This window comes from Mirounga leonina, unplaced genomic scaffold (assembly GCF_011800145.1).
Source record: "Mirounga leonina isolate KUSES-001 unplaced genomic scaffold, KU_Mleo_1.0 Mir_180, whole genome shotgun sequence".
In the NCBI taxonomy this organism is placed as follows: Eukaryota; Metazoa; Chordata; class Mammalia; order Carnivora; family Phocidae; genus Mirounga; species Mirounga leonina.
In genome coordinates this window covers 7,307,081-7,327,243 of record NW_023270469.1, presented here as the reverse complement: position 1 = coordinate 7,327,243, position 20,163 = coordinate 7,307,081, and the positions used below count along the sequence as shown (strand labels likewise).

Below are 20,163 nucleotides of genomic sequence, written 5' to 3'. Positions count from 1 at the left end.
AAATGTTTTGAACATTTTATGTTCAAACAAAACATTTTATGTTTTGAACATGAATATGAAAATATTACATACTAAAACATATGGGATATGGCTACAGTAATCCTTAAATAAAAATGTATAATTTTAATTGATATACTTAGGGGGAAAGGTAGGCTGAAATTTAATGAACTAACAACCATGTTAAGAATTTTTTTAACAAAAAAAAAATTTTTTTAACAAAAAAGAAAAACAAACAAAAAGTAGGAGAAAATAATAAAGATAAAAGCAAAAATAAATAAAAGAGAAAACATACAATAGAAAAATCTACAAAGCTAACAGCCAAAATGTTAAAAAAAAAAAAAATTAAACCATTGACAAGAAAAATCAAGAAAAAAAGGAGAAAAGGGATAAATATAAGCAGTCTCAGGAATGAAAAAGGGAAAATCACTACACAGCTTAAAAAAGTAAAAGAATAGTAAGAATGAATTTTATGCACATGGGACTTCCAGGGGCTGACAGCATTCTATAAGATGAAGACCTGATGATAATGAGACAGGTATTCACCTTATAATACACTAAGGCACATATTTATAATTTTGGCAATTAATAAATAAATATTTAAATAAATGGATAAAACAGACCAAAAAAATGAAAACAGAAAGAAATCAAAAGAGACCAAGACAAAGCAGAACTAATTCAGTAAGTACTTAATGCATGTTCCTATGTATCACTCACTAGACTAGGGGACAGGATCATACAATAGTGAGACAAACTTCTTTCCCTCATGAACTTTAGAGGAGACAGAAACAAACCAATAGTCACGCATATAAATTCCAAACATAATAAGTCCTATGAAAAAAATAAAGAGAAGATACTAGAACATAAACAAGAAAATCTAATCTGGCCTTAGATATGAAGGAAGATTTCCTATAGAAAGAGACATCTGAAATAAAAGTCAAAAAATGAATATAAATTAACACAATGAGAACATTCCAGGCAAAGATTCAAGAGTATTTTGAACAGTTCATAAGATGAAACATGATACAATCAAGGTCAGTAGGAAGGTCAGAAAGGACAAAGCACAAAAGCCAAAGGTAAGATTAATAAGATACAGGCAGAGGCCACAATAGGAAGGATAGAAAGCCCAACAGCCAGATTTATCAGAACATTAAACAAACAAGCAAAAAAACATCACCACCAAGTAGAACTTATTCTAAGATAAAAAGGGTTAGCATTAAGAAATTTGTTGTAAATTGGGGCACCTGGGTGGCTCAGTCGGTTAAGCATCTGCTCAGGTCATGATCCCAGGATTCTGGGATCCAGTCCCATGTCGGGCTCCCTGCTCAGTGGGGGGTCAGCTTCTCCCTCTGCCCCTCCCCCTGCTTGTGTTCGTGCTCTCTCTCTTTCTCTCTCCCACTCTCTCTCTCTCTCAAATAAATAAATAAAATCTATTTTTAAAAAAAGGAAATTTGTTGTAAATTACATCAAGTACTCAAAAGAGGAAGATTTAGTTAAATAGAAAGAAAACTTTTCTATATTAGAAAATTATAATATGTTCAAGGATTCAGAAGACTTTTCCAGGGGTGCCTGGGTGGCTCAGTTGGTTGGGCATCTGCCTTTGGCTCAGGTCATGATACCACGGTCCTGGGATGGAGCCCCACATCAGGCTCCTTGCTCAGCGGGGAGCCTGCTTCTCCCTCTCCCTCTCCCCCTGCTTGTGCGCTCTCTCTCTCTCTCTCTGTCAAATAAATTTTAAAAAAGCCTTTCCCATGCATTCTTCCCATCTGAAAGAGCCACTTGAGAAAATACTCCAACATCATGAAACACAAGTCCAAGAAAAAAGAAAATTTGAAATATATAAAAGAGAAATAAGTGAGAAGATAAGTAAATTTATATTTAAATCTAAATAGTTGCTGATAATTTAACTATTATACTTAAGGAAATGTTAAAAATGTAATACTAAAGGGTGCCTGGGTGGCTCAGATGGTTAAGCATCTGCCTTCAGCTCAGGTCATGATCCCAGGGTCCTGGGATCGAGTCCCGCATCGGGCTCCCTGCTCCTTGGGAGCCTGCTTCTCCCTCTGCCTCTCTCTCTCTCTCTCTGTCTCTTATGAATAAATAAATAAAATCTTTAAAAAAAAAAAAAAAAAAATGTAATACTAAGAAAGTTGGTACAGTATAATAACAATACTAACAACAGTCTGTATATAAAATTAAAATAATTAAAAGACAGTAGAGGGGTTGAGGAGAAAGATAACAAAGAGTGGCTAAGTTGCTTACCTTGCTCAAGAGGGAGATTATAACAATTGTTTACTCCTAGACACTACTAGAAAAAGTAGTTTCAAATATGTTTGTTAAGAATTTAAAGACAATCATTACAAAGGTAAGAGGCATATATATAACTACCAGAACACTAAAAAAAAAAAAAGATGGGACACCTGGGTGATTCAGTCAGTTAAGCAACCAACTCTTGATTTCAGCTCAAATCATACCTCAAGGTCCTGAGATCAAGCCCTGGGACAGGCTCTGCCCTCAGCATGGGAGTTTCCCTGAGGTCCTCTCCCTCTGCACCTCCCCCCACTCGCACTTGCTCTTTCTCTCTCTAAAATAAATAAAAAATAAACCTTTTAAAAAAAAGAAATGTCACAAAATAATCAATCCCAAGAAAAAGAAAACAAAAAAAGCATGATAAACAGAAGTATGATGTCAAATTTTTTCAAACGTATCAGTATTCACAATAAATATTACCCATATGCATTGACATGGAAACCTATCCAATACATCTACAAGGAGACCTTGAGAGTTCCAAGCTGCATCTCATGACAAAATCAATAAGGTTCTAAGCAACTTACCTGCTATAATTAATCAGCTTTATTTACTATGAATATATCTTAATTATCAATACATATTTATTTATATAATATAGATACCAAATTTTGTACTCTCCAAAAACTACACATTTTTCCAATATCAATAAAATACTGATCACATATTAAGTCACAAAAAATTCAGTAACACTGGGCGCCTGGGTGGCTCAGTTGGTTAGGCGGCTGCCTTCGGCTCAGGTCATGATCCTGGAGTCCCAGGATCGAGTCCCGCATCGGGCTCCCTGCTCCGCGGGGAGTCTGCTTCTCCCTCTGACCCTCCTCCCTCTCATGCTCTCTGTCTCTCATTCTCTCTGTCTCAAATAAATAAATAAAATCTTTAAAAAAAAAAAAATCAGTAACACTGCAAAAAGAAGTTAAATATACATCTTAGCCCCCAACCATAATGCATAAAAACTTGAAGTTAAAAACAACAAAAAGAGAATCAAAAGGATATTAATTTGACCATATGGAAGTTGTAAAACACTCTCCTAAATAACTCTTGGGTAAAAGAGCAAATAGCAACTGAAAATACACTGTACTTAGGGGAAAAAAAATCAATTAGAAGACACCATAAGACTTCTGTAGTTAAGACCAGACTCTGGAAAAAATTCACAGTTATAAATGTTTTCGTTTCTTATTTTCGATTACCAAATGTGAAAATAAGTAAGTTAAATATTCAACTCAAGTAGCTAGAAAATTAGAAACAAATGAAGCCTAAAGAAAACATAAATATTTTCGTATGATCTAGTAAAGGTGAATATTTGAGTACACTAGGACTCAGGAATTCTGCATCAAAGTATTTACCACGGATAATCTCTGGTGTGGATGTACCAGGAGACAGCTACCAAAAATATTCACAGCAACACTGTTTGTATTAGCAAAGCATGAAAATAAAACAGGAAACTGAAGTAAGTCCAAATGTCCATCCATAATAGCAAAGATAAATGAATTCCATACATTTGCTTATCTTGTATTTGTATATTACATACTAAGTATTGTATTTTAATAGATTTCTGCATTTATATCTGTAAATATATATATTCATAAATTCTTACAGAGAAATATTATACTCCAGTAAAAAATGAAATACATTAACATGGATAAATCTCAAAAGCATAATACTGAGCAAAAAGCAAGATGCACAAGAATTCACACAATGTGATTCCAATTCTATAAGATTCAAAACCAGGGAAATTCAAGCAACGTAAATTTTAGGGATGCAAAATTGTAAAACTGTAGAGAAAATAAAGGAAATAATCACAAATTCAGAATAGTTGCCTCTTGGAGAGAGGGATGGGCATACACTGAGAAAGGAGCACCAAGAGGGCTGAAAATATATTATATTTTTAAAAGTATGTGGTTAGTACACTCATGATTATTAATATTATTAAATTATACATATACACTATGTACATTTTTGTTGGCATATTATAGTTCATAAAAGTAGAAAAGGTAAATAGATGAAGGAATAAATAATGATAAATAAGAAACTGACTAATGTAAAGCAGAAAACAGTAAAATGGGAAAAATAAAGCTTAATTAAGGGTTGATTTTATGGAAAATATTCAATGTAAGAGACAAACTGCTGGCAACCTCAAAAACAGGAAAAAGCAGGAAAGCATGAAGCTACAACCTCAGGAAGAGAAGAGCATCACCAAGTATATGAAAGAGATACTTCGAAAAGATAAAGCTATTTACACCTCTTCAAATAAATGTTAAAATAGGGACAATAATGAATGGTATTCTTACTAAATATAAATTACCAAAAATTACTCAAGAAGAGGACATATGAAAAAATATCAACAATGGAAAATACTATAAAAAATTGTCTCCAAAAATATTCCAGACGCAGAAAATACTGTAACCAAGTTATTTCTTTCAAAAAACACTCAAGAGAAAGCTTAATTGGCATGTTGTATAAACTATTCTTGAAAACAGAGGAAAATAAAAGGTTAATCAATTACTTGCATGAAACCAGCATTATCCTGACATTAAAATTTGACTAAATTGGTACACACACAAAAAGAAACCAAAGACCAACCACATTTCTGAATATTAATGCTAAAATTCTAAACACACATAGCAACTGGTCAAACTTCGCAAAATATTAAAATTTAAAAATGCACTGGCACCGAGTGTGTTTCTTTCAAAATATGGAAAGTTAGCCTCAGGAAATTACAATTACTAAATTACAGCAAGTTTATGATAAAGAGAAAGATTATATGATCACCTCAGTAAGCATGAAAAAATCACCTAATAAAGTATAACACCCCTTCATTGTTAAAAAGAGAACAGTTAACAAGGTATAGGAACTTTAATTAACAGCAAACATACTATCTACCTTTTATCAACAGGCACTGCCTTAATTAATGGTGAAACAAAGGGCAGTTTTATTAAATCAGAAGCAAGAAACAAGACACAAATCCTAACTATTGAACCATTATGTAGTGCTTTCTGAAAATTCTGGCTAACAAAGTAAGAGTAGAAAAGTACATAAAGGGTCTGACTAATAGAAAGAACAGGTAAGGGCGCCTGGGTGGCTCAGCTGGTTAAGCAACTGCCTTCAGCTCAGGTCATGATCCTGGAGTCCCTGGACTGAGTCCCGCATCGGGCTCCCTGCTCGGCAGGGAGTCTGCTTTGCCCTCTGACCCTATCCCCTCTCAGGTGTTCTCTCTCATTCTCTCTCTCTCAGATAAATAAATAAAATCTTAAAAAAAAAAAGAAAGAAAGAAAGAACAGGTAAGAGGGGCACCTGGGTGGCTCAGTTGGTTAGGCATCTGCTTCCCTTCAGCTCAGGTTGTGATCTGGGGATCATGGGATGGAGCCCCCCGTCAGGCTCCCTGCTCAACGGGGAGTCTGCTTCTCCCTCTCCCTCTGCTCCTCCCCCCCCAACCCTCGCTCATGCTTGCTCTCTCTCTCTCAAATAAATGAATAAAACCTTAAAAAAAAAAAAAAAGAACAGGTAAGATAATTTGAGGATGATGTGACCAGAATTCCAGGAAGAACTGAATGAAATATATTAGATCGATAAGAATTCAGAAGGTGAATAGTTAAAAACAAATATCCTAAAAAATTATGCTTCTAATATATAAACAATAATAAATTATATATAAAACCCTATTCACAAAAGTAACAACAATTTCAACTACTTAATAATAAATTTAAGATCTGTATCAAGAAAACTAGAAAGCTTTGCTAAAAAAAGAGGTTTAGTAAATGGAGAGAAATAGGTTCTTGAATGAGAAGACTCAAACTCACAAAGATGTCAACTCTCCCCAAAGTGATCCGTAAATCTAGTGCAATTAAAGGAAGGCGCTCATCTGGATTTTATTTGGGAACTTTATCAATTGAAATTACCAAAAACCGTTTGAGAAAAGAATTATGAAAGTGGACTCACATTACCAAACAATAAAATGTTCTCTAAACGCACAATAACTAAAACTGTATGCAAGAGAATGCCTGTAAATAAATTCCTATTTACTTACTATCTGCAATAATTTCATAAAAGATAAACCTGGCATTTCAAATCAGACGGAGAACAATGAATTGTTCCATAAATAGTGTTGAAACAACAGATTAGCCATGGCATTGACCATATCCCTACTTCACGCCACACAGCAAAATAAATTACAGTTATATTAAGTGTACAAAAACTATCCCATAAAGAAACAGAAGGGACTACAGATCAACAGCTACATGCTTCAGCACAAGGAAGACCTTTTCCCTACTTCAAGGAAGGAAAGGAGGAAGTAAAGAAGGAAGGACGGAAGTTGGAAGGACAGAGACAAGAAGGAATCTTAAATACATATGTATTTAATCTAGTATGAACATTTAAGTTACTCTCCTTATCAAAAAAATCACAACAGGCAAAAATAACAACTAACCAGAAAGAAAACAAAATATTTTTGGTTAATGTATGTTATAGACAATGATTAAATTGTTTTTAAATCTTTATAAATCAAGAAGAAATGAAAAACACCTCTCAAATTGCATTTTTTAACAATAATACCAGTAATGCTAAGAGCCCAGTAAAATAAACATGCCAGTTACTGCTGGAAATATCTTTTCTGGATGGCAAGCACGTCCTTTCTGGAGAGCAATTGGCAGTATTAGCAAAAGTCTTTATAAAAGGCATACTAATTGAACTTCCCCTTCTAGAAATTTATCATAAGGAAGTATCAGCAACAAATACAAAGATTTTGACTTAAAATACTGAAAATTTAAAAACAAAGCATGTGTAGAATCTAATAGACTACAGGGTGACCAATTACATGATATAGCATATTGATATTTTGTTATAGGATACTACTAAATAAAAGAAATACATATATTGTCTAAAAGAGCTGCATAATGCTTTGTATAGTATGGCCATAATTTTATATTTTGTAGTTATCATATATTGGATATATGATAAGGAACTTTGATATTCCTTATGTAAGTAGAAAAAGATCAGAAGGATATATATCTATGTTAACAGTGGACTGCTAAATAAAAGAATTGTGAGCTATTTTTTTTTTGTTTTTTCTATTTTTTTTAAAGATTTTATTTTATTTATTTGAGAGAGAGAGAGAGCACAGAGGGGATAGGGTCAGAGGGAGAAGCAGACTCCCCGCTGAGCAGGGAGCCTGATGCGGGACTCGATCCCAGAACTCCGGGATCATGACCTGGGCCAAAGGCAGTCGCTTAACCAACTGAGCCACCAAGGTGCCCTGCTTTTTCTATTTTTTAAAACTTTTTGACAGTGAGTATGTATTTGCTTTATAATCTTATTTTTTAATGTATTAAGAAAACATATAACTGGGAGAAGGAACAGAGTTAAGATACTTGAGAAAAAGACATATGAGCTCCTATTACTGTAGCTGATTTCAAACCTCCAGACCCAAACTTATAATCTGAGGACCCGAAAATCTTCTAAAGAAAGTTGTAGAAGTATGACTGGCAATTTTTTTAATACTGAAAAATAAGAATTGCATGCACAAAAGAAACACATACCCTGATTTTCCTGTTCTACAAACTTCTAACCTAAGAGCTTTCTGTGAATTCTTGGTAAAAATCCTAAAATTGGTTTTTTTGAGGTCAGCTGATAGGTCTACATTTAAGTACAGCAATGATCTAGCAACACCAACACGGAACCACAACAAGCAGGAATATTTTCTGGTTCCTTTTGTTCTCGATGCATTAAAAACCTACCCATGCCTGGGATTCTGTGCCAAGCACAGTACCTGACAAGCTAGGGCAGCAGTACCCCCAAGGAACAAAAGGAGAGAAGTTGGAAGGGAAACCATGGGCATTTTATAATTTAACAAGAGAGAAGTAGTGGTCCTCCCAGAAGACCTAGTTTAAATCTTGGTTCTACCATCTGGTAGCTGTGAGTCTCAGTTTCTGAATCATTAATGGGGATAAATAAAACTAGTACGCATCCCATAAGAAGTACTAAAGGAGATTATACCAAGAATTTAGACAGTGTCTGGCATATAGTAAACACTCATTGAATGCTACTATTACTGTTTTTACTCTTAAGATTATTTTTTGCAAGCATCATAGGAAGGTGCACTTCAATAACCTCTTTATGCATCAGCAAGGATCAGAGATTAGATTTCTTCAAAAGACATACCGATTCATGACGTCAAAAGCAAACAGGATTACACAAGCTTCCCCAAAATACCATAATACCATAGACATGGTCATACAAGAGTGGGAGGGTCAGGGGTAATAAAACAGAAATGCCTCATGATATCAAAGACATTGCCATCTCTTCCATGTGTGATAATCGAGGCAAGAAAACAATCTATGACTTCCTACATAGTACCAAAATACGCATCAATTCAGAGAGAAAATTAGCTCTATCATTTGAAGAAGGTCCATATGTGTTTGCATCCCCAAGGCAGCCACTGTGTGGTTCTCTTCCTCTTCCTATTAACTACAAGACCCCTAGCAAAGTCCGTTTCACAGATCTCCATGTGTACCATAGTCTTCAGAGTGAAAGTGGTTTTAGGTGGCAACACAGACAACAAACACAGCAACGTAAACATCAAGACACTAAAATCTTACCCATTCACCTTTTAACCAGTAGAAGTTCACAAATAAGTTTGGGTTTCCAGGAAAAGTTTAGACATCAAGTGTTTCCCATAATGTCAAGGCCTGTGGTATCAGCTGGTGAAGTGGGTCCTGACCCCATTCTTCATCAACAAGAGAATTAAACGAGACTCAAGGCTGTGTTGAGCCTTGCTGGCCTCCTTTACTAAGCCTTGCATAAAGCAGTAATGACGTCAAGATTTTCAAGGCAACTTTCCGGAAGAGTCCAGCAAGATACTGTCTGTCTCATGTGTGATACACTCAGATTTTAGTGAAGGCAAATAGCCAGTTTCAGCCTTTCAAGCATTTGTCTCCTTCAAGAGAGTAAAAGAGGCCCTCACTTTTGATCCCTTCTCGGAGATGTTGGTGAAAGACTAAGCAGATGACTTACAAACTTCCACCCAACCCCAAGACTCAGCAATCCTTTGACTACAAGACTGCATTAGCTTTACTGATAATACAAAGCCAAACGCTGTCCATGAGTTTTGCTTATGAGAAACCAAAGTCCACTGATCAACTGATCAATGAAAGACACAGAAAACAGACTTGAGAGTTATATGCCCTTAGGAAAACTGAAAGACTGACAGTCCAAACTTCATGCAAAACAGACTGTCAAGATCAGTGTCAATTTTTATGTAAATGGAAGTTCTGAATATATTTATTCCTTCATTACACAGATTGCTTTTTGTGTCCTGCACTGGGCTGGGTGCTAAAGCTGAACAAGACAGAGAGAATACCTGCCCCCCCCCCCCAAAAAAAACTTACAACCTGGTAGGAGACTTAGAAAATAAGATGATAAATTACAACATACTGAAATGAGTACCATAATGAGGGAAGAATGGGGTCCTACAGGAGCCCAAAGAAAACCCCTGATGAGCCAGGGAAGGTTTGCCAAGAGTAACATCTAAACTGAGACATAAAGGATGAGCAGGATTTAAGGAAGCAAAAAGGTGGCAGGGTTAGTAACAGAGAGCACCCTAGTCATTTGGAAAGGCACAAATAAAAGAGAGCATGTGGAACATTCCGGTAACCAAGAGCCAATCTCTGGACAGAATACAGCTGTAAGCAGAGAACCAGCAGGAGGTGAGATATGGCAACACTGGTATTTTAGAAAGTTCCTCATGAGTACAGTATGGAGAAAAACTGGACTAGATGCACAGATATCAGCTGAGAGGTTCTGGAGTGACCCAATTTGTGGGAGTTGCCTCCTGAATTCAAGTGGGGAGAGATAATATGAAGGGAAAAGGTCAGATTTGGGAAATACGCAGGATACTGATCCAACAGAACATACATGGTGTCTGGGCAGCACAAAGGAGGCCATATTTCTAGCTGTGGGACTGATGGACAGAGGTACTAATGAGGCTAGGAACCAAGGAGAAGAGGTGAGATTTACATAGGAGCTCAACTTTGGATATTTTGAGTGTAAAGAGTCCCAGTGGAGTAAGAGGGGTAGCTCTGGAGTTGAGAGGGAAAACCCAGGCAAGTGTCAGAGACTTGGAAATCATCCATACAGTCACTCATCACAATGAGAGAGAAGAACCTTGGGTCAAAACTCTAAGAATCTCCGAAGTTTAAGAAACAGGCAGCAGAAAGTGAGGACACAGAGGCAACTCAGGAGTGGGAGAATCAGTCAAGGAAAATGTTTCAAGAGTAAGGGATGGAGACCCAGCAGAAATGACAGCATGTGAACTACTTCCCTGCACGCAATGCTGTGCTACATGCCAAATGGAAAAACAAAGGAGTCACAAGCACGATCCTAACACATGGCCAGTCTGTCAGTACTCAAGACCTGGGCTGCCCCAAGAAGCTGGCAAGTGACAAATGATGTCTTCAAGTGAGGCACCAAAAACCTAAAATACAAGCAAGGTGACAGATGTGTATGCTGGAGGACTGAGAGCGGAACTCACCAATCAGCTCACCAATCAAAATGGCAAGAATTGATGGTGCAGTGGATCATATGTACTACACCCAGGTCCCCTTGTCAGGGTCCATGTGCCCATCCCCTCAGCTTCTAGGAATATCTCTGCCGCAGAAGGTTCACAGATGTGTCCCTCGAAGGGAAATGCCCTGCCCAAGAATACACTCCCCACCTCTCCCCACCCCACCGTGGGACCGCCTGCTAGCAGTGACTGGATGATACAGGCAGATGAGGACCCAGTTCCCTGCCCTCAATGTAGGACATTTCTGAAGGGCTATCCCAGATCCAGAGGCTTCCATAGCATCAGGTGAGACCTCAGTTGTGACGTCACTGCAGGTCAGCTTCTCCATCTGTCCCACCTTGCCTTCCTCACTTCCTTACACGTGTTTCTCCTGAGAGCCTTCAGTACACCCTCTAGATAGAATTCTCCATTTCTGAGTTTGGGTCCAGGCAGCTCAACCTAAAATGGATGGTGTATATCAAACTAGGCCAAGTCACTGAGGCTAGAGCAGAGCTATGAGGCAGAACTGCAAGGGACAGAGGTAGCTGTAAAGTACAGTTTTGTGTGTGTTGGTGTGAAAGGGGCTCTGTCACATGCCAGATTCAGAGAATGGCCACTCGCAATCCAGTTATCACTCATCATGAGGACAATGCCTTAAATGTTTCAATTTGCTTTAAGGGACTTTCGTTACCTAATAAATCTATACAGGATCTGGTGGAAGGCAAAAATGGAATCTTGAATGTCAAGGACAACCTGAAGGAATCATCTTAGAGTAAAACCCTACAGGAAGTAGTAAAGGAAGCTCACTCAAGAGAAAGGCAAGGTGGCCTAAGGGCATACATTGGTTTCAAATATTTTCAATCACTCATTCGACAAATATTTAATGAAAAGCTACCATGTACTCAGGAAAGGGCCACGAGTTAGGAATGCCATCACAACTAACACAGACATGGTCCTGCCCTCATAGAGTTTAGAGCCTTGCAGAAAATGCTGGAACTTAGCTATGGAACCCTTTTCCCAATCAAAAATGGTTCGGGGAAACCTAACACATAAAACCAAATACGTGCAATAATTTCTTAGTGTAGATGTCTTTTGTAAGTTTAACTTCTGCCACTTTTTTAGCACTAAGCTAATTCATGAGAGCAAGAATGCCTATTTTGATTAATAATGAAATTTTTCAGTGAGGTCCAAGACTGTTAGCTGTCTTCCTGTTACAGCCTCAACAATTTATTTCTGCATTTGGTTTGCTTGTAAATAAGAAAACAATCTTTAATTTGCTAAGAAAAGTGGTTGTAATTGGTATCAGGTTTGGCTTGCTTTGTTTTTATGATCTTGTATTGTAATCTCAGGGTATTCCGCATTCTAACAGATCCTGAAGTCTGAAAGAAGAAACAAAGGAAATGTTTGTTTTGTGGCTGACCCTCTAATACATAACAACTACTGATATTCCTTCTCTCAAATTAAAAAAGGGCAGAATGACCTAGAACTCTCAATAAACCACCAACACTCTCTTTTACATAATATAAGGAGGCAAAGCATTAGATGGTCAGTTATCACACAATGATTATTAAACCATGTCTAGAACATTCACTAACCACCATCATTTGAACTTTGAGTGGTTTTTAATTGAGTGGGGTGTACTGTGCTGTAAAGCATATTTGCCTGTATAATCGTATGTGAGGAGCTATAAACAGGTCCGAATTTTTTTTAAGAACATTGCAGACCTATAATGTTGCTAAAACAGTGCATTTACCAGAAGTTCAAATATATGTCCAGAGATGGCAAGAAAAGCTCTATTCTGAGGTCTACTCACAAAAAATAGTTGACCTGGCTGTTCCTTTTAATGTACTGAACACTCCAATGTGTTAAAAGTGTGGTATATAACCATATGTGGGTGTTAGGCCTTTGTCACATTCTGAACAACAGCTTAGAAGACATTTGTGGCTGCAGCCTCAGCATCTGGCATGGTTCTAGGCACACCGTTGACAAATAATAAATCCTTGATTGATGGATTATTAAACAAATGACTATTTCTTTAAAGAAAATTCAAATCCAGACTTTGTATAAGCTCCATGGCTTGTTAGTAAGGCCCGCTGAAACGTTATTTTTAAAACACTGGACTAGAAGACAAGGAAATGAAAATCAGAGAGGAAAACTCCCTGGTCAAGAAACTGAGAATAGCGTGGTGGCCCCTTGGCTGGGAAATTCCTGGCATGGCAGTGTGTGCCATGCTCAGGAGCAAGCCCCGTGGGCCAGAACACCAAGGCCTGGCAGGGTTCCTGAAGCTCTTCACACATGCAGACAAACAAGATGACACTCCCTACTAAGTGAGGTTTATTTGAAGAAGTAACAGGCACAACCAGAGGGAGAGATTTCAAAAACAGAAGAGATCTCCCTGTACAGCACAGGCCGCCCAGGTTCAAAAAACCTAAAGGACACATCTAGGAGCACGCTGTTTTCAAGTGGTAGAGGGTGGACCAGAAACCTGGCTGTTAACGATCAGGATTCAGTCAAGGAAGCAGAACCACTAGGATATACATTAAGAGATAGACTGCAAGGAATTTGCTTATGGGGGGGGGGGGGGGGGGGGGGGGCTGGCTAGGCCAGTCCAAAGTCCACAGCGCAGGTCATTAGGGAGAGCAAGCTGGAACTCTTCCCAACGGCACCTGCTATCCACAGGTGGAATTTTTTCTTCTTCAGGTAAGCCTCAGTTCTGACTGAATCAGGCCCACCAAGATTATCTAGACTATCTCCCTTAAATTCAACTGATTATGGACTTTAATCACATCTACAAAATAGCCTCACAACAAGACCTACTTTGGCATTTGACAGAACAGCTAAGTTGACACCTAAAACACTCTCATGCCCATTTATCTATAGCACCATGGTGATCTGTCCACCATCCCTCTCCTGCCAGAAGAATGCTGGTATGACAAACCCTTAATGAAGAAATTTATCTCCTTGTCGTCAATTTAGCAAGATCTTTTCCTTGACCAAGATCTGTAGAGACATTCTGTATCACCACATTATATATGTTCTACTTTTTTCTCCAGCTAAAATTACTGAAGATGCCAGACCCCACTGTCATAGGTCAGCAGGAGAGGGGTTTGTAGGGTTTATGGAAAATCCCTTCCTCACAAATGCAAGTCCCATAACCCGCTGTCTACATGACAGTTGTTATCCAAGTCATCCAAAGTAGCAGAGCCATGTGCAGAACCAAGGGAATGGAGATGGCTGATCCATTCTCCCACTTCACCCCTGCATATCATATTCACTCTCTCTACACAATCACGCCCAAGATTCTTAAAAGTGCTGCCCACAGACGATGTCTCTGTATCCACATTCCCCACACCCCCTTGCTCATCATCATACTGCAATCAGGCCCTCCCTCACCACCAACACACTCTATGGAACAGATGCTCCCTAAGGTTATCAATGACTTCCTGGTTATTAAATCCAAAGGACAGTGTAGACTACACCTTCTTTCTAGAAATACTGTTTCCCACTGCCTTCCATAACAGCAGAGCCTCTTGTTTTTCCTTCTGTCTTCCTATTCCTTAGAAATCTGGTATCACTTCTTTCTCTTCTTCCATCCTTTAAATGTCTGTTTTCTCCAGTATCCCATCACTGGACCCTCCTCATGTTTACACCTGGTCCTTCGGCTTTATTATGATCTATACACTAACGATTCCCAATCACCCATGCCAGGTGCTCCTTTTGAGCTTCAGGCTCACATGGCTACGGCTGTGGACCTCTATACCCCGATGTTCCACAAACACTCTGAACTCACTGTCCTTTCCACCACCCCACTGCTTTCAATTAATGCTTCTTCCTGGGCTCTCCATCTCCATGACTGGCTCTACTATCCACCTAATGGACCAAAACAAAAATCAAGAGCTATCCCTCAACTCCTGCCTTTCTCTCAATTTGAAGGGATGAGGGGTGGGTAGAGCTCATTTTCTTACACTCCTCCATGGCCACCACCTCTCCTAAGAAGCCTTCCACTCCCCCCAAGGCTGGATTCCCCCCAACATCCCAGAGAGCCCCATCTTCCCCTGTATTAACACTTTTCCCATTGCACTATAAACTTCATATTTTCTTTTTTTTAGATTGTATTTATTTGAGAGACAGTGAAAGTGAGAGAGATCACAGAGGGAGAGGGAGAAGCAGTCCCACAGTCCCGATGTGGGACTCGATCCCAGAACCCTGGGATCATGACCTGAGCCAAAGGCAGACGCTTAACCAACTGAGCCACCCAGGTGCCCAAACTGCATATTTTCTTAACTATATCTCTACCAGACTATGGACTTATGGAAAACACAATCTCATCTTTTCCCTAGTGACTGGCATATATTTGGGTTCTAGTAATATATAATGAACAAATCAAAGATGGTGCTATGAATTCAGCCATATCTATATCTTTCTTCACCATCCAAGAGACACAGAAAGACCTGTAACTTTGGAATCTAAATGTGTGTCTCTAATACTTCGATCTTAGATAATTACCATGTCTGAACCATTCCTTAGCAATTGGTCAGATTGCAAGGAGCTGTATAAATTCCTTTCAAGGACAGTTTAAGCCCCTGAAGAAATGATCTTATGCAATGAAGAATGACTTGACATAAAAGTCTATCTGAAAATAAGCTGATATCTACCCACAGGGGATAATTTAAAATAACTTTCAAAAGACAGGAGAATCATAGTTCCATTCAATATTCACCAGGTGCCTACTATGTGCCAAGGAATCAATTCAACTCAACCAATATATTCTCTTTGAAGATATCTGTTTCTTCAAATAGTGGTACAGAGAAGATATATCACTGACTGCCTATTTGGCTACTACACGTTTGACAGGAATTACCTCGGGTATGACTGGTAAATAGGGAAATGATGTCAGTATAACAAGTAAGTTGTATTGATTCTTATGTTTCCTAGCTTGTTAATATTCTGAAGCAATCTAGCAATGCACACTCACAAAGAAACAGAAAGACTTAATGATACATGAAGACCTTGGAACAAAGCTGAAAATGCACTCCAGTGCCTTCCTTTAACACGAGTGGTGGCAGATTATGGCTTTCAGAACCACTATGCTTTCTCCTAGGTTAACCTGCCTGGCGAAGCTGCAGATGAAGAAGCTATGAAAACATTTCTCCCAATAAAGAAGAATGAAGAGGCCTATGCCCTAGGCCAGATGTAATTTTGATGAAAATGGTGTCTTTTAGAAACAAATGCCCCCTGCGATCTATAGAGAGAAGGCATGAGCCCAAAATTCCCCCTTACAAAATTCCGTAAGTTTTCAACAGTCTGCCTCAATCCTATTTTTCCCATAAACCCATATTTTCCCGTTTTTTAGTGTGTGATTTTGCAGAATACAAAGGCAGAATGCGCACGTTCATCATTGTGGCAGAGTCGATTTTTAACGAAAGTAAACTTTCAAAAAACTAAAATTACCCTATTATTATTGCTATTTATCTTATTGGGAATGAAAGGAAGGCAGTATTTTCATATGTACACACACAAACATACACATAATCACACACATACATATATTAGAGATGGATGGATGCAGGCATGCTTATCATTTCTCCCCCCAAAAAAGACATATGGCACATTTCATCCTTTTAAGAAAGAACTCTGGGGTGTATAAATAAACTGTTGACAAACACACAAGGAACTATCCCTGGCAAGTCCATCTTTGCTACTGACTTTGTCTACAGATACACAGCATTCTCTTTGAACAATTTTGCCAAAGAAGGAGCGAGAGACCTCCTCCACCATTGTCAGCTAATCACAAGGGAGTGTTAAACACCACCCAACAGTCACATGGAAAGCCACATGGTTGAAGCTTAGTTGCATTCAATCCTTCTAATGAGTAACAGTCTGGGTCTTTGGAAAGGGACTCAGCCACACTTCCTTCCAGAGAGAACTGAGAGCCACCCATACACATGGTGTTACCACCACTGAGTGATCACAAGCTGGGGAGGAAAAGAGAACAGAAGGTAAACACTCAATACAAGGATAACAAAGGCCAGCCAACATACTTTATAAACCCTTAATTCGGTCTTCTGTTCACTGATTCTGTCAATGAGTATTTGAATGTGCAAGGAGCTAGGGACACAGAGAGGGACTAGACAAGAGAATTGGGCTCGTTATTCCCTGATTATGTCTTCCTCATACCCAAACATCTTAGTGAATGATGGACTATATTCCTGGGGTTGCAAACTCTAATGCTTGCTGGAGCCAGGTAAGTAATGTAAGAATGGGCACATGGTAATAGGGAGCACTGGGACAAGGACAAAATAGAGATGACACGCACCATCTAAAGATACTCAAATCCATTTTTCTTATCTACCATGGAGGCAAAGCAAAATACATAGATAGCCCAGACCTGCTCACAGACTGCCACTTTATGACACTTACATCTAGCAGAATGTAGACCAGAGCATCTGGATGAGAATTTCATTTTGTATCCAGATGCCTGACTCTAAGTTAATCAGCCAATATTTAAGATCACCTTTCTATAAGTGATGACTATAATACACCAAAAGAGGGTAAGAACTCTTCTATACGGGAAACAAAGCAGAACCACCTATCAAGATTGAAAATTTTGGAAAGGGAGCTTGATTCTGTATTTCCTCATTATGACTGAAGAGTGCCATTACATAAAGTTTTTATTTTCTGACAGTTTTTAAATCAGTATCTATTCCTTAAAAAAAATGCTATCTGAGGAAGGTTTACTCTTTACAATTATCTGAAGCACCAATGAGAATATGAAGAATCTCTATAATCCAAAACGTATCTTCACTATAAAGGGTCAAGGATGGTGTCAGTGGATACACAGGTAAAATATATCAATTACAAATATCATTGTTCTTAGCCCACTCAAGGTATGGTTTCTTGGTTAGAGGTTATAAGAAGCCATCTTTATATACTTGAATATAATATTTAATCAATGTAATACCATAATTAAGAGTAAGACCAGTTTTCTTCTTTTTTGTCTTTCAAGGTCAATATAGTAGGTATTCCAAGATCTGTCCTTAAATCAACATCCTATTTTTTACACACACAATTTTACAGTTAGAAATATATACGCTAATGTACATTTCTCCGCACTTAATTGTTTTTAAAGCTAAATTTGGACAACAAATTAGATTCTTCTGTATATGTTATATAATGTAGACACAGCCCATAAAAATGTTAACATTGGTTATAGTCTCATAATGCAAGTTAGCTCTTTTAGTAATGACAATACAAATAATCAGCTATAGGAAAACTACTTCACATCTAGTACAATTACCTACTATCACATAAGTAATTATTATTATTGTCTTGTTTATCGAACTCCAGCAATAACTCCTGAGGTGCTAAGATAGTTCCAAGGCCAGTGTGAAAATTCCCCTTAACATATTATGATTACCAATGCTGAGGATAGTTTCAGGTGAACATTAAAAAAGAAATTATCCCCAGAAGGTTCATAAGTTCCAAACTTCAAATGCAGAAATACCGACAGCTCCTGATACAGCCTTTTAATACCTTCACAATGCACCCAGGCCATGTGAGCAGCTCTAGGTTGACTCAGTATCAATGGGCATAAAAATCCACACTGCTCAGGAGATAAGCTTTGCCCCTGAAGAGTGTCTACTCTTGACCAATGTCCTAACAGTGCTGGTTATACTTGGAAAAGCTCAATCAGACCTCCCATTTTACTGTGCTTCGACTTTTGGTTTCAGACATTGTCCGCCATCTTGAAATAGACCTAAGTGCTTGCATGACACATTGACCATGATCTGTCAAAGTTCTTCATCAGATTTCTACCGAACTTCACCTTCCTTATTAGCATAAGGATGAGGAAGGCAGTAGGGTTGAGGTCAATTTGCAGCATTCTTTCAAGGAGTGCTAAGATCACCCACCTGTTCCATCTGAGCCCACTGGTTAGTAGTGTCCATGACTGGGCCTCACCAAGTCCAGCATCATCTGAAAGACCCCAGTCACACAGGACGCCAAGACACTAACTTGCCTGTTCTCCATTCTTCTCTCACAACAGCCAGCAAATCTACCATCTGAAAAGCTTCAGCCGCCCATAGGGCCCACAGGAAAAAGCTCATGGTAGGTGAATCACCCCTAGAGTCTCTTGTGGGTGAATCACCCCTGTAGTTTCTAACCCATTAGGTTAATTCCACCCCTTCAGGGTGCTCATCTCAATTTAGCCAGGAGCCTTGAGAAGAAGGGCTGGTGTTCACGGACTTATTTATTTAGGGGAGAGCAGGTCCAGGCCGAGCGCTGACGCTGGTTTCTTGGAGGATCAGTGGGCCTTCTGATTGAAGATGGCTGGTCTCTTCCGTACTCTGACCCTCACCTTGGGGCCAACACCGTTTTGGAGGCATTCTTCCCAGGGAGTGGGGCTTGTTTCTCGTTTTGTCCACTTGTTGGGAACCCAAAAGCTGGAACAGTTGTGTCCAGAGCTAGCTACAACCCAACTCCGGGAGGCCAAGGCTATTCCTCCATTGTTTCACAGATGCCAGACTAACATCTTCCTTGACCACTTTTAAGACGCTTTCAAAGTCTCCGAGGCTGGCCACTACCTGGGTGGACCTGGGTGGGCCTGGAGACAGGTATCCATTGAGGGTGACGCAGAGTGTCTGGAGCAGGGCTGACATCCCAGGTCCTCCAGCAACATGTTACCACCCACCTCCGACTTCCATGTTCTCCTCCCTTCCACACAGGGCCCTCTGCAGCGCCCCCTCTCGCCCCCAGCGAGCACGACACCCGCAAGGACCTCCCCCACGCCCCGGCCTGGAGGGCTTCCGAGCCGGTGGCGGGGGCAGCAGGTGGGGGGAGGGAGGCGGCGGCCCGGTGGCCCCGGGGGTTGGTTTGGCGGGTGTCTCCCGAACCCCAACCCGGATGCCCCCCTCGCAGTCTCCCTCCATCCCCCCCCCCCGACCCCGCCTCGCCGGGGCTGGGCTCCGCTCCCACGCCCGCCCCCCTCCTCTCCGGCGCCCCCGGCCCACCCCGGGCCGCGCACCCCCCGCCCCGCACCCCCGCCGGCCGCCGCGCGGCCCCCAGCGTTCCCGGCACGTCCGGCGCCGACTTTTACCTGTACTTTCTGCACTCGAGGCGGCTCGTCGGGCGAGAAACACCTCCCCGGGACCGCTACCTCCCCCGCCCCGGCTCCGCCCGGCTTCCTCCTTCCCCTCCAAGGCCGCAAAGTAGATGGAGTAAGAGAGTGTGTGTGCGAGAGAAAGAGAAAGAGGGAGCGGGCGCGGGCGCCGCGGGAGGGCGGGCGGGCGGGAGGCGCGCCCGGCCCCCGCCGCCCTCCGGCCGCC

At 40.0% G+C, this 20,163-nt stretch overlaps 1 protein-coding gene across 1 annotated transcript in view; it reads right to left on the bottom strand.

The window, feature by feature from the left end:
• Window positions 1-19,995, bottom strand: part of CDYL2 (chromodomain Y like 2) — a 1,015,850-nt gene extending 995,855 nt beyond the window's left edge. The window contains exon 1 of the mRNA XM_035025298.1: window positions 19,935-19,995. The gene's annotated coding sequence lies outside the window, so the exon portion shown is untranslated. The remainder of the gene's footprint in view (window positions 1-19,934) is intronic.
• Between the last annotated feature and the right edge of the window lie 168 nt (window positions 19,996-20,163).